The sequence below is a fragment of the Meriones unguiculatus genome, chromosome 9 (genome assembly GCF_030254825.1).
Source record: "Meriones unguiculatus strain TT.TT164.6M chromosome 9, Bangor_MerUng_6.1, whole genome shotgun sequence".
In the NCBI taxonomy this organism is placed as follows: domain Eukaryota; kingdom Metazoa; phylum Chordata; class Mammalia; order Rodentia; family Muridae; genus Meriones; species Meriones unguiculatus.
In genome coordinates this window covers 5,010,707-5,026,383 of record NC_083357.1, presented here as the reverse complement: position 1 = coordinate 5,026,383, position 15,677 = coordinate 5,010,707, and the positions used below count along the sequence as shown (strand labels likewise).

The 15,677-nt window shown below is 48.3% G+C and overlaps 1 protein-coding gene across 2 annotated transcripts in view; it reads right to left on the bottom strand.

Annotated features, from left to right (window-relative positions):
* Arhgef3 (Rho guanine nucleotide exchange factor 3) overlaps positions 1–15,677 on the bottom strand; it is a 256,572-nt gene that overhangs the window by 223,371 nt on the left and 17,524 nt on the right. The window lies entirely within an intron of this gene.

The following is a 15,677-nucleotide window of genomic DNA, read 5'->3' as shown; positions in this document are numbered from 1 at the left end:
TTGCATTGTTCACCAAATTAATGTTCACAAAGTTAATGTTTAAAATATTGCATAAAATAACTTCGGGCTATATATATAAGGCACATGTGAAAGACAAACCCGTGTTTAGACTTAAGTCCCTTCTCCAAGATACCTCATTATAGATATGCAGATAGTCCACAGTCTGAAAAAAATCAAAATATCTTGGTTTCCATCAAGGCCTGTTATCTGCGCTCTCAGGCACTACTTCCCCAGCCATCCTTGCGGCATCTTCTGTGAGCCTCTTGAGCACCAGGTACAGGATGGGGAGCACAGGGGACAATTCCTCACAGAATAACCCCTTGGAATGGCAAAGGCCCCCCAAATGTACAGGAGGCCCACACTGAAGAGCCACGTTGAAATACTCAGGAGTAACAGAGGCTAGGGAGAAACAGAAGAGACCCGGAAGAACTGGGTGCCTTGTAGGGTCCCCCCTCCATCTGCCCTATAGGGAGCACGAGCCATACTCCTAGGCTCCCGCATTCCTCCCCAAGATGGCTGTGATTAACATCGGAAGACAGAGTCTCTTCATGGGCAGGCCTCTAAACACAAATCAGGTATTCATGTGGCGCTACACTGAAAAGATACAGTCAGTTTCCACTCTAGACAGTTGTTCTTAGGGCTGGTGAGTTTACCTCCAGCCTCCTAGACAGGGATCGAGGGTAAATCTGGCCATCCACGATCGCCTAAGCTGCTGCTACATGGATGCCCAGCGCTGCTGCTCCAAGCGCCGTGACAGCTGAGCCTCAAAGGCCTGCTTGACAGTATCTCTGGCCTATGGTGCCCTATCTGCCCCATGTGGACCTGGCCTTCTCCCGGGTTAACCGTGTGCTCAACGGTGATCCAGGTGAGAAGGAGCAGGTTCGTAGGATGCCTGCCTCAACCCAGGGAAACGGGAAGTGTTAGGGGGATTCCCCAGCCCCTGCTTCCAAAGCTGTTCTTTCATTTCACTTATGGAGATCAAGCCATGAGATATTTTTAGCATCTGGATCCCTGTCTAGGGCCACTGATCTGGCTTCCATCAGAGCTAACTTCATCAGCTGCCGTATGTGCATTCTGGGGGGAGGGGCAGAAATAAGGAGAGCTCCACAATGCGGATCCTAGAAGAGGGCAGGGAAGAGAAGCTGGGGCTTGAGTACAGAGTTCTCAGGCAGTTGCAAAGCAGGAGGGATATCACAACAGCCCAAACCTGGGTCACTCCGTGGCTAAGACTGTCTCAGGCTGCCTCCCTCCAGCCTGGAAGGCAAGATTGCTCAATCCCAACCTCTTCTGCCTGCAGCATGGTCACTGCAGCATAGGACACTATGCCTCATAACTAATGAGAGCACAGCAGTACGGTCCTCACAAGCCCCACCCCTAAGGAACCGTGTGGGGCATCTGGGAAGAGCGGCTAGCTTGACTCAGGGTTACAGAAAGTGTTCTGGTATAAGAGATCTCACGTAACCTAAGCTGGCTTCCAACTTACTGCATGGCTCGTGGAATCATGAACTTCTGAATCTCTGCTCTTCAACTCCCAAGTGTTCATGTTACAAGTACGTACCACCAAGCCATCTGGAAGTCATCACCCTTCAGCTTGTACCTCAGGGCAGTGCAACAGTTTCTACCCCGGCACTGAAGGATGTCAAGGACCAGAGGATGCCAAGAAATCTTCACACCATGCCTAGGAGGGAGGCACTGCTACTGTCTCACCTGAAGCATCAGGAAATGGAGGAAGGAGGGGTTCCTGGGAATGTTGCTCAGTGGCAGAAGGGAAAGTTCTGTTAACCTCAAGTTCATCAGCAATCAGCCATCACGGGCATTTCCCCAGGAAGAGGAATTCTCATTCTCAGGTAGAGACTGGCATGACCACGCCCTCATTCCTCTCCTCAGCTGGCTGCAATCGGTACTTACAGACATTTTCTGAGCACTGGCCTCCTCTGCATATGGTACCATTGAGTCCACTGGCCATGGAGTCCTGTTGTTTTGTCATTTAAAAATGTCTACTCCCAGAGGCACAGAGTTGGTGATTCTTCTGGAGCATTTTGGAAGACTGTGGCATCATCTAGTTACTATACAAGATGTGTGTTTTAGAATGTTCTCAGTAGCACTCATAACAGCCCTGTATCAATTTCCTACTGCTGTTGCTACACAAACCAAGTAACAAATGCATTCTTTAACATGGGCAACAGGGCTGCACTCCTTTCAGAAGCACTAGAGATGTCTTTCTCTTGTATTTTCTGGCTCCCAGAGACTGCCTGTACCCCTGAGCTGAGTCTCTTCCTCCATCTTCAGACTTTTCACGCCTCTCTCAGCTCTAATTGTCACATCTCAATCTTGGACACTGCCTCCCCACAACTTCCCTTTGTCACTGGGAAGACTGGTCCTCCCTCTAGAATAATTCAGGACAATTTGCCCCATGGGAAGACTGTTGATATAATGTTCTTTTCAAATGTATACTCCTTATCCTTCTTCATTCAAATGCTGATTTCTCCCCCCACAACACATTCTGTGGTTTCAATCCAGATATTGCATTGTGATACTCATTCTAAGCATCCTGTCTCAACTCTTGTATAAACAGACCGAAATAAAGCAACTAGACACAATGTTGAGCTGGGAGGAGCCAGTGGACAGGAAAGAGGGGAGGAGCCAGAGGGCAAGAAATGAGTGGGAGGAGAAGGTTGCGAGAAGAGAGCTTGGAGAGAGAGCTGGAGAAGAGATCTTGAAACTATGTGGAGAGATGGCCTGGACCTACGATATTACTAAAAGCAAGTATAATGTGGGAAATCTAAATGTTAGGAAACTATGAGGGCTTGGAGGTTTAGGATGGAGTAGCTATTGCCCAGCACTGTGTTCTAGGTTAACTATATAAACCCAGTCTCTGGGTGTGATTTGGGTATACAGCTGTTTAGGTTTAACAACAAGCATTACTAAAAGATAATTATTAGCAAATATTAATCACCGCTTACAACAGAAGATCCTTAACCTACCATCTACAAAGTCCTTCTTGCCATCTAAGGTCACCAAATCTCAAGTAGTACAAGTGGGATCCGCATCTTGACCTTCACTAGATCAAGGGCATCTCTTAGAGCAGTGGTTCTCAACCTTCCTGTGACCCTTAATACAGTTCCTCATGGTGTGGTGACCCCCCCAAACATAAAGTGATTTCACTGCTACTTCATAACTATAATTTTGCTACTGTTATAATTCGTAAAGTAAATATCTGATATATAGGATATCTGATATGAGACCCCTGCAAAAGGGTCATTCGACCCCCAAAGGGGTCTTGACCTTCAGGTTGAGAACTGCTGTTTTATAGGGTCGTATGTAACCTAGCACAAGTCTCAACCTGGATCCTGCACATATGTTCATCACGGGCCAAATGACTGATGTGTTGAGCAACACGAGTCAGCGACATTACAGACAACACAGGCAGAGCGCCATGAGGCTGAGACCTGCTCCTGGGCACAGCACTCAGGTGATGGCCTTTTTAGAAGTGGTCATAGCTATCCAACCTCTTAGCCATCAGGTCAGGGGTTGGAGCAGCAGACAATGCTTGGAAGAGGGCACAAGATGGCTTTTGGGGACTTCTGGCAAACTCATGTTTGTTTCTCTTTTTCGTGTACTTTGCTTTTAATTTTTTGAGACAGGGTCTCACTCTGCAGCCCAGTCTAGACTGGAACTCACTATGTAACCCAGACTGAGCTTGGACTAATGGCAATCCTCCTGTCTCACCCTCCCAAGTTCTTAGTTACAGTGGCACACACTTGAGGGGCTGAAACAGGAGGATCATGAGATCTTGGCTAGTCTGTCCTATGTGTAGCAAGACTTTGTCTCCAAAAAAGGAAGAAAGTAAAAAAAAAAAAAAAAAATCTATGCAATCCTTATCTAGAAGCCCACTTGGTTTCATAAATACATGAGAAATAAATCAAGACTTTTCATCAAATATGATCTCTTCATTTTCAGATCTCAAAATGGGACCAAACTCTCCAGAGAGACTTGCAAAGCTCCTGTTTTCTCTGCTATATACTTTATAAAAACTTATCAGCAGACAACAGTCAAGGTTTATCCTCCAGGCTTTTACTGGAGAGAGGGGAGAGAACTGGATACATTTCTCCATGTTGTCTACCCGCCTCAGGCCTAGAGCCAGAGTCAGAGATAAAGGAATATTAGACAATTTGGCCTGGGACCACAAGGTCCCACGCCACCTGCCCTAAATGACCTCATCTCCCCAACAGCCAAGAAGGATGACCCAGAGCTATGGCTAAAAGCAAGGTCACATTCCTCAAGGACAGCTACGGACAGTAAACTGAAGCAGAGATAACAATACCCCCATGGCTACCCATCAGAGTCAGCACACAGTGGCCAGCAATGCTGTTCATAGGCTTAAACCTGGGTGTTCTCGTCCATCAAGATCAGCCTCACAGTTAGTTACCAAACACAGCTCAGGGCCACAGGGACTCAGCGAGGTATCTGTGGCAGCATGGCATTCTATCCAAGTATCCATTGACCATCTTTGGATCTCCCACAGTGGTTTGAAGCATCTCCATAGATGCACATAGAAAATGCTTGTGCCCCTGGAACATACAGACTACTAAGGATGTGAGGAGAAAATCGCCAGCAACCCCACTCATCAGCAGGACACTGAGTTGATAAGAATAACCCAGTATAGAGTACAATGCAACTGCTAAAACAGCAAAACAGATTTAGATGCATCTTCATGGACTGTGATGAGAAATGCAGAAGAAGACCATAAGCAAAGCCTGTTGCTTTGATGCACTGGAGCCAACACATGCCAGCTTCAAGGTGCAGGCAGACACCGTGGGTCTCCTTTCAGCCATGCTCACTCAGGCCAGGCTGGTGCCTTGAAACTAGCCATGCAGGGATATAAGCTAAAGAAACCAGAATACACTATAAACCACGGCTCCTGCCAGGTGTGGTGGCACATGCCCCGCCTTGGCTCCCTTTTTTCTTCCTGTCCCCAAAAGCTGGCTGTCAAACAATCCCAAACACGCAGCATCTATACCCAAACATAATGTTAGAAGTAACAAATCCTTGGGTATGGCCCAGTAGTAGAATGTTGCCATGCCAAGAGTTCGATGCCCAGAATTGGGCTGGGAAAAGGAAACATGCAATGCCAAAGCTATTTTCATTTTTTTAAGTTTTGCTTGTATATATATATATACACACATATATATGTGTGTGTGTGTGTGTGTGTGTGTGTGTGTGTGTGTGCGCGTGTGTGGTGTACACACGTTTGTGTGTGTGTGCATGCATACATATCTGTATACATGTGTGGTATCCAGAGGTAGGTTGATGCTGGGTGTCTTCCTTGAGATTTTCCACATTATATATCAAGACAAGATCTCAGCCAGGTGGTGGTGGTGCACCCCTTTAGTCCCAGCACTCGGGAGGCAGAAGCAGGCTGATCTCTGAGTTCGAGGCCAGCCTGGTCTACAGAGTGAGTTCCAGGACAGCCCGGGCTATACAGAAAAACCCGGCCTCAATATAAATAAAGAATTAAATAGACAGGTAGACAGACAGACAGAATCTTTTCACTTGAACCCAGGGCTCACTGATTCAACTCTTCTAACCAGTTTGTCTCAGGAATCCCCTGTCTCTGTTGGCTGTTGTTCCAACACGCCCAGCCAGCATTTACATGGCTGCCATGGATTCAAACTCGGGCTTTCAGAGACAGGGTTTCTCTACGCAGCCTTGCGGCTTTGGCAGTCCTGCTGGACTTTTTAGACCAGGCTAATCTGGAACTCAGAGGGATCCAACTGCCTCTGCCTCCCTGAGTGCTGGGATTAGAGGCGTGCACCACCACGCCTGGATCCCAAAGCTATTTTTCTTAGTATCTATCTATCTATCTATCTATCTATCTATCTATCTATCTATCTATCTATTTATTTTATATATATGAGTGCTCTATCCAAATGTACACCTGCATGCCAGAAGAGGGCACCAGATCTCACTATAGATGGTTGTGAGCCACCATGTGGTTGCTGGGAATTGAACTCAGGACCTCTAGAAGAGGAGACAGTGGTCTTAACCACTGAGCCATCTCTCCAGCCCTAGCTGGAGAAAAGCTATTTTTAATAACTGTCTCTGAAATAGGATATTGGTCATAAAACTGACTGAAAGTGATGGCAGGCCCCAGTATCACTAGAGATTTTAGAATCTTTTAAATTATTTTCCAAGTTTTTGTTTTGTTTTGTTTTTAAAAGCATTGACCAGCTTGGTGTATAGTATACATTAGCAACTGGCAGATAGAGGCAGGAGGATTACAAATGCAAAGCCAACCTGAGCTACACAGTGAGACCTGGCATAAGAAAAAAGAATAAAATACAAACAAAAGGCCAAAGACTAAGGGTATAGATCTTGCCTGGTATGTGCAAGGGCCCAAGTTCTGTCCCAGCCCCAGAAGAAAAGGCACTGAGCATCCCAGCACAATGTGACATAGCAGTTATGAAGGGATCTACAGGTTCAAGGTGAAGACGGCCAAGCCAGTCACAGATGACTGCTCAGAGAGGTGCTGTGTGTGTGCAGCTTTGAAGGGTACAGAAGAGTCTGGAAGGCCAACAAACTGGGGCCAGCAGGGGATAAGCCCTCAACCACTCACAGCCCCTTGGTCCTCCCTGGAGGACCTGAAGAGTGCTACCTTCCTCATACTCCTGCCACACTCCTCCCTCACCCTAATCCTACAATGGGAACCTAGGCCCACCTGCGTGGGGATGGGGAGGGGGAAGCTGTGTGGCACCCTGACTAAGCATGCTTTGATGAGGGCAATGCTTGGTGAACAAATGGGAAATACCCAAGAACTGTGTCCTCTCCCATCTAACCGAGGATGCCACACGCCTGCTACAGCTGGAGAAACAAAACAGCTGCTGTGGAAATTTGACCACCCCAGGATCACAGGAAAAGATGTAAAAGAGGTAAAACATAGAGGAGCCGTAGGCCGGTAAGCTGCCATCCTGTCAGAGGGAAGAGAAGTGCAGATACAAAGGCCTGGGGCACTCATTTCTACACACACTGTTAAGATGCTGCAATCCTGAAACAGATCCAGAGCTATCATCACACATGCTCAAGCAAGCATTTCCCACTCAGCTCTGCCAGGCAGCCTCGGGGATCTCTGGGAGCTTAGCTGCGCACAGAGGCCGATGGACAGTCCCAGTTTTCTCCAGGTGTGTGAAGCTGGCTCTTTGGACCCGGCTTCTGTCATGTGATTTTTTTATGGGGGCTTAGGAAGGAGATCTGGTCAGTACCCAAGTGAAAGGAGCCAATGCCAGCTCCAAAGACAAGAGGCCTTAGAGAGAAATCCACCAGTGAGGTGGCCCTCCTGGCCTCCAGGCTGCCCTTCTTTAGCCTGAAAGGTACTTCAGTCTTACCTAGGGCCTCTCATCTCCCCTATGACTTACTTGAGAAAGCCCAGGACTGCTAGAATAGCTCATCTGATAAAGATGCTTTCTACCAAACAAGATGACCTTGAGTTTAATCCCTGGGACCCATGTAATGGAAAGAGAGCCACCTCCTACTGCATGTTTTCCTCCCATCTCCACGTGCACGCCATGGAACACACACACACACACACACACACACACTAAATAATATAATTATAAAGATTAGGTAATCAAAGTGTTGGAGGTGAATGGTCCTCTTGGTTCAATTCTGAACACCCTGAAGAAAGAAAATGAAAAAAACAGCATGGCAGCAAACAGCTGTAATTCTAGCTACCTCATGAGACTGAGGCAGAATAATCAGATAAACCAAGAGCTTCTAGACCAACCTGGGCAATACAGTGAGCCCCCCGACTGTAAACTAAGCAAGCAAATAGTTTTAACGTAACAAAAAAACTTAGAAAAGCCTTGTGTATATAAAGCCATTACTGCCTGCCTGATTCTCTCAAGGTCCCTCATGCACAGTCCTCAGGGGACACTCAATACATGTTTCTTGGTGGACAGAAAACATGCCCGCAGCTTAGAGATCCGTGAGAGACTCAAAGGCGGGCGGAAGTAAGATACCGATGTAAGTCAAAACAGGCCGAGGGTTTCCCATTCTGTGCTGACTGTTTCCAGGTGGACACTCGCAAGACAAGTCCATCTGAGGGAAGGGACAGAGGCTGCCCAGGGGCCTGAGCACTGCTGACACTGATGCTCTGTCCCGCAACACCATTGGCAATGGTGCTGGGCCTTCTCCTGTGCCAGTCCCTGCTGAGGCTTCCAACACTCCGTTCTACTGGACCCTTCGGCAGCGTGCACAGCCAGGACTCATTCATCTCCTCACAGATGGGGACACACAGGCACAGAGGGCACTGAGGAGCCAACAACAGGAGCAACCAACCTGAAAGCCAAGCACACTTGTCTCCTGTAACCAAAGTCCCAAACAGAAATGGAGGGAATACAGGAACCCTCAACAGCCATACAAAATGGCCGTTAAGTGTTCTCATGCTCACTTTTCAAACTGAAGCTTTAAAACTGGATCCCCTGACAATGCAAAGTTTCCTGACCTGACCCTTCACCCACAAGAGCATCTACTGAGATGAGATTTCTGAGCTGACACATCCCACTCCAGAACTCACTCTGAGAATGGCAGCCCAGTCTGCCCATCACCAGCCATTACACCTCAGGGCAGCTGCACATGCGCAGCACCCCAGCTGGAAACTACTATAACACGACACAAGCAGTGAGCTCTCTAGAATCCACCCACCCCTTTTTTTTTTTATTTTAAGACAGGGTTTCTCTGTGTATTCCTGGCTGTGCTGGAACTCACCTCAAACTCAGAGATCTGCCTGCTTCTGCCTCCTGAGCCAATAGGATTAGAGGCGTGCGCCACCACCACCCAGCTTAGAAGCCTAAGTATAAATATTATTCTGTGCATCTATTCCCAAATACAAAAGTCGCTAGTTCTAGTTAAACAGCAGTGAATGGCCAAGACTCACCCAGGACTGGCATCCCTTGCATGAAGCCACGCCAAAGGCCAATGTGATGCACGCTGTGACCCTTGCCTTTTAGAGAAAGAAACAGACTCTGGCCCGTGCACAGTGACCGAGCTCCGGCAGCTGTGATTGGACAGTGCAGATGGAATGGTCAAACCTCCCAAAGCTCTAGCAGTCCACAGGTTCTGACAGCTGTGCGCTTACAGCCTGAGCCTCCTAGAAAAACAGCCCCTGCATCTTAGTGCCGTCCTTGCACTCTGTCTCACGGGTCAGCTAGGAAAGACCATGCTAAAGGGAGGAGCAACTGCATCTTTTTGACACTGCCTGGCACATTCTGAAGTTAGTGGGGAAAATTCTTTAGAGTCCAAAATTACCCTGGGAACCCCCATGGAAAGATGCAAAGGCAGGTGTCAGGAAGCAGGTACCTGAAGTACCAGATTATATCAGCCACCAGAGTAAGAAGACAGGCTGAGGCAGGGGGATTCCAGACCAGCCTGGCTATGTAACCTGTCACAACATTCACAGGAAGGGAAGAGAAAAAGGATGAGGGAGCAGGAGGGAAAGGGCAAAAGCCCTATGCTCCGCTAAGGTAGAGGAGCTGTCCCCTGTGGGAATTCCTCCCAAGGGACTGGCAAGGAGGGGACTATAAACCAAAGCAAAAAGGGGAATAAAAAAAAAAAGGTGACGAGAAGGAAAACAATAATAATGGCCTGTAAATTCCAACTGTATACACTGGACTGCCCCCCATTACCTGGGGCAATGGGAATAGGGATGCCCAGCCTAAGGAACCTCACTATCCCTATCTCCTACATTTCCAGAACATATACTCATTAAGTAGAATAATGGGACTAGTTATTATGTCTTTTTCCTTTAAGCTTCTCTTCTGGTTTGCATAAATTAACTACCGTGAGCCCATGCAAGAGGACTCCAGGTCCATGCTACCAGAATCCCAGCACACCATGATGTCAAGAAACAAAGGCTACTAAAACATTTATACTATAAATGCTTTCATAATACGAACTATCGATGGAAGCCTTGGGTTCTAAAGTTGGATTTCTAGGACTCAAATTTTGCTCCTTCCACCTAGCAGCTATGAGACAATTGAAAAGGACTGTTCTGTGCCTCAGTTTCTCCAACTGCAAACAGGCAGTATATTAAAGTCAAATTTGTGGGAACTCAGTGAAACCATGCAAGCCAAAACCCCACCTTGGTGCCTCACCTGGGGTCAGGGTCCCAAACCTTTGCAGAACAAAAATGGGAGGGCAAAGTAGCTCTCAGGCAGCCACCACACAGCTTGCTAGAGGGTCATCGTGACCAAGTTCCGACTCCCGTACGCCAGGGAGGAGACCAAGGCCACGGCGGCTGGTTACTTAAAGGACCCAGGGAACAGACCCAGCAGCTTTCCCAAGCTGCAAGGCTGTGTACACAGGAGGGTGAGAAAGCAGATAAAAATATCTTATGAGGAAACGTTACAGACCCACCCAGAAGGCAAGACTGTGCAAGCGTGGAGATGTCAGCAGGCCGAAAACCAGCATCCCGGCCAGACGGTAAATAACCCTCCTTGTACCTTTGAGTACTTCAGCTCCTTCCTGCTAGGTGGCTGGAGGTATGCTACGGCCTCCAGCTCTTCCCAGAAGCCCTTCCTGCCTCCTGCTCCCTGCTCTACTCTACGTACTCTCCTGTCTCCCTTGACTCTGGACTCCCAGATTTGGATCAGCTTTGCAACACACCCTCCAGAATTCCAGGTCCCAAAAGATTCAATTCCCAGCAGGGATAGCAGGGAGACAAAAGCACCGTGGAGCTCTGCCAGCCAAATCCAAGCGCAGTTTTGTGCCAGTTGCCAGCACTTCCCCTGCTATTAGGAGACTCAGCTAAGGGGTACCTCCCCCACCATGCTGGGTTCTCCTCACTTGGCGCGTATGCACAGATATGCAACACCACACCTTACACTGAAGCCACTGAAAAGCAGGAAGAGCAGGACTTAGGGCTGAGGCCAGGGAAGAGCTGTCCTCCCAAAAGACTGGCAGGAGAAGACCACAAGCAAAGCAAAGTTGGGGATGGAGACACCACGCTGTTGGAGTGTCAGCTGTGATAAACACACTTGTGGTGAGAATTTCAGGTTCTTTAAAAACCCAGTTATGCTGGGAATTTGTTTTTGTTTCAGTCCCAAGTGTGGAATGTAGGGCTGCTCCATGATGACCACAGCAGCTACCTAGGATTTGGCCAGCTGTGGATAGTTTACATTTGGGTTTCTGGGGACTCTTCAGAGGCTATATAATGCTGGAGCCCCGGAAGCGCGCTAATATCTGCTGTTCCCACTGCTGCTGCTGCTGCTTCCGCTGCTGCTTCCCCTACTCACGCTGCTTCCCGTACTCACGCTGCTGCCACTGCTGCTCTTCCTGCTGCTGCCGCTTTTGCTAGATTGCTGCAGGTTGCTGCTTTGCTGGTTGGAGATAACTCAACGAAAATTTGACTTGCCCCAAGGAACTCGATGCCCCTAGTTAGTGGGAAGTAGTCTAAAGAGATCTATGCCCCCTTTCTCCTCTCTCCTTCTTTCTCTCCTACCTAGTGTTGAAAGGTTAGGAGGGATTGGGGTGGAGAAAAGTGGTAGGAAAAGAATCCAGTAGAGCAGCCAAAAGTATACAGTTACACATACTTACCCTTGTGTTATTACTGGTGATAGGAGAGAGACACAGATCAGGGACAACCCAGGCCTTTTGATTTCTGCCATCACCTAAAAGCCTCTCCTGGTGACCTGGCACCAAGGAAACCGACCTCACCCAGCATGGTGTGACATGCCAGAGCATGCGGCTTGAGAAGAAGAGCCCTGAATGTCCATGACAGTCACAGAATATCAGAGTCAGCTTCAGAGCCTACATGACAGGGCACAGAATCACCTAACCAGAGACACACACTTAGCAGCAGCTGGGACCTTTTCAATCAGACCTGTCTGGGCCTGGAAATCTGCTCTTCTCAGTCCTCTCAGGGATGGAGGCAGCTTGCTGGGTTTCTGTGTGGGAGACCCAAGGACGCACAATGGTGGGTTCATCCAACCCTGGGTGGAAAGCCAAAGTCTCCTGCCTTCACCAATGCACAGAGTTAAGAGCAGCTGGGCTAACCACGGGAGCTTCTCAGAAATAACATGTGTCTGGGCTCAACTGCCTAGAACTTGAGCTCTGAGGATCTCGGCATCCTGAAAAGAGATCTGGGAAGCTGATGCTGTAAGAGGAAATTCCAGGTCTGAAGGGCGGCCTCACAGCTTGAGGGAGGGCAAGATCTGCACAGACCTGACACCCACCACACGCAGCTCTTTGGCTGCTGGTAGCATGGCCCTACAGAGAGCTGTGGAGTTGCCAGTGCCAGCAGATGCTGGGAATGGGATTTGAACCCAGAAGCCTAATCACTTGGATCATTCTGTCGTTCTCTGCTGAGTCCCATGATCCAGCAACAATACCTCTGTCTGCTCAGACAGATCCACAGTCTCCTTTTCCAGACCCTTTAATTTGGAAACATTTCAGAATTCATAACTCATTGAATTTTGAAAAGGTAGTAGGAAGTATAGTGTATGCCTTACAAAACCCCAGTGGAGCACATTCAGGTATGTAAACACTGCTGTGGCTAAAACTGTTTCCGCCTATACATGAATTATCTATTAGCTCAGGTCAGGTTGGGTCCTCATGAGAACTTAAAACACACTTTTAAAAATATGTGGTTTTTTCTTGGTTTTATAAATATGGGAAAAGCTAAATAATTGAATAATTAAGATGCCAATGAAAAGGAGAGCAACAGAAAAAAAAATTTGGGCACAGGGGTCTTTTCTGAGATGGATACTCCAACCAAGGACCATGCATGGAGATAAACTAGAACCCCTGCATAGATGTAGCCCATGGCAGCTCAGTGTCCAGGTGGGTTCCCTAGTAAGGGGAACAGGGGCTGTCTCTGACATGAACTCAGTGGCTGGCTCCTTGATCACCTCCCCCTGAGGGGGGTGCAGCCTTACCAGGCCACAGAGGAGGACAATGCAGCCAGTCCTAAGACCTGATAGGCTAGGGTCAGCAGGAAGGGGAGGAGGACCCCACCCCCATTAGTGGACTAGGGGAAGGGTATGGGAGGAAATGAAGGAGAGAGAATGGGGTTGGGAGGGGACGAGGGAGGGGGCTACAGCAGGGATTAAAAGTGAATAAATTAATTAAAAGATTCCAGGGAACCTCTGCTACAGAGGGCTATCAGACCCTCCCACACATGCTCACTGGGACCATCATGTTCTGCTCTCTTCTCTAAGTATCAGCACCCTTCATCATCACTATGCCAACCAAAGCAGTTTTCAAGAGCATCAGAATGATCAACCCACTCGATCTGCAGAGCAATGAAGTGTGAGCTGATACTACCCTCGCTGCATCCACATGCATCCTTTATCATCCACGTGAGAAGCTGAGGTGTGCCTTCCCCTAGGCCACAAGGAAGTATAGGGCCCTCATTCTATTGCCTCCTCTCTTCATAGTTCACATTCCAATCTTTGAGTCACAAGCCAGGCTTGAGAAGCCAGAGGTTCTGGCTCTAGGGTCTAGCCTCTTAATCCCTACAGATCTTCCGCTTTTCTAGGAAAGGTAGATTAGAACTTCTGTGGAATGCAGCAGGTCCCAAGCACGTAAATTATGAAGCCTTCAGATTCACAATCAGCACAATTCCTACCCTGTAGCAGCTGGCATATAGGCCAGAGGGAATGCATCCCTTTCCTGTCGGGAAAATACCCACCAAGAGGATCTGAGCATGTGGCCAGATACCACAAGAGTACAAACACTGCTTAGCACCAGGGTCTACTCCACTTGGGATCTGTCCCAGAAGATGGACAGGGCTGCCCAGTCCATCTACATATCAGGCTTCAATTTGCTTAGCCTAAGGTTTAAGAGTATGGTGAGAGAGGCACCTACCATCTCCACAGTCCATCCTGGCTTTGAATAAAGCTGGCCACCAGGCAATTTTCACTCCATCTAGGTTAAGTCACCATGAAAACCTGAGGGGAATAAACTCTATAAGCACCACTGTGAAAAGGTACAAAAACTGGGAAACACTGCCCTCCTCCCCAGGTTAGACCCTGCCAGAGACCCATAGCAGTTGCTGTTCACGTGCTACCAGGACAAGGTGGGTGCAGGAAGGAGGGGACACTCGGAGCAAGCTCGGATGCCTGCCCCCAGGGGAGGGACAGCCACCTTCCCTCCAGCCTGCCTTGCCCTCCTCCAAAGTCTCCGCCAGAGGCTTCTCTGAAATCTCCTTCCCAACACACACAGCAGTACAGTGGCCTGCGACATGCCACACATTTTAAGTGTGCGCCTCGATAGCGCTCTTACATGGTTACATCCTCACGGCATTATCAATCAGATCAAAACAAGGGCAGCAGAGATGGCTCAGTGTTTCCCTTCAGCCTGAGGATCTCCGTTCCCATGCCTGAAAACCCACACGGAAAAGCCAACCGTGCTGGTGCCACTTGCAATCCCAGCACTGAAGCGGTGGGGGCAGGAGAGTCCCTGGGGCTTGCTGGTCAGCAGGCCTACCTGAGTCGGCTGCGTTCATCCAGAGAGAGCCCTTATCTCAAAAACTAATAAAGATGGAGAGACATGGAGAAAAACACTCAGTCTCAACCCCTGACCTCCTCATGCGTGCACACACACAAACCAAAAATTAAACATATCGGCCTTTAGCAAGAAGCCTCTCTATGTTCATCCCAAATTAACCAAAATAATGACGAGCTAATTGTAAGAACGGTTAGTGCTGCTTGTATTGAAATGTGGATTTGCACAGCAGGACCCTGCCCCTAGCTTCAAGTACTCAGCGCTGTGTCACGAGTTTTACCTCCAGTGTGGTGATTCTACTCTAGAGCGCATGTCCCGTCTACACAGCCATGTCCCGTCTACGCAGGCAGCCACCCATAGGCATTTGGACTGTTTCTATTTGGGGTCAATTGTTTTTGTTTATTTGTTTGTTTTAGAGACAAGGTTTCTCTGTGCAGCCCCAGCTGTTCTAGAATTCACCTTGTAGACCAGGCTGACCTAGAACTCAAAGATTCACCTGCCTCTGCCTCAGAGTACAAGAGTTAAATGCGTGGATGACCACCTCCCGGCTTGTGCTCAGTGACTGATAAAACTGCTGTGAACACTGGTTTGCAGCACTGGTTTGGTGCTGTCGTGCCCTTCTTTCTCTGGGGCTAGCTGCTGCAGTGTAGGCAGGTGTATGTTTCACTCGGGCAGTTTGTTCCAATATGATTTTCTTAACCAGCTTCCATTCCGTTCGCTCAGTGTCCGAGCTACATCCCGGTGTGAGTCTGTATCAGGTTGGTCACTCTGCTGGCTAACCTGAGCACCGTGGCTGCCCACGGTGGTGAGGTCATCTGTGGCCACTGAAGATAAGTCTCTTCCCATGCTGTTTAGTGATTACTTGGATGTCCCCGTTTGGTGTAATATTTACTCTAGTCTTTTTATTGTTTTAAATTAGGTTGTGAATTTCTTATTCACTCACAGCAGTTCTTTATCTAGTCTGGGTATGAATTCTTTGTTCAGTGTGTTCGGTTCAGATCTCTTCCCAGGCTGTCACTGGCCCTTACTGTTATCTTCTAACAGGAGGATGCTTTAACCATCTCAGTGAAGAAGCTGGCACTTTTGTTTTGTTTTGTTTTGTTTTTTGAGACAGGGTTTCTCTATTTACCCTTGGCTGTCCTTGACTCGATTTGTAAACCAGGCTGGCCTCGAACTCA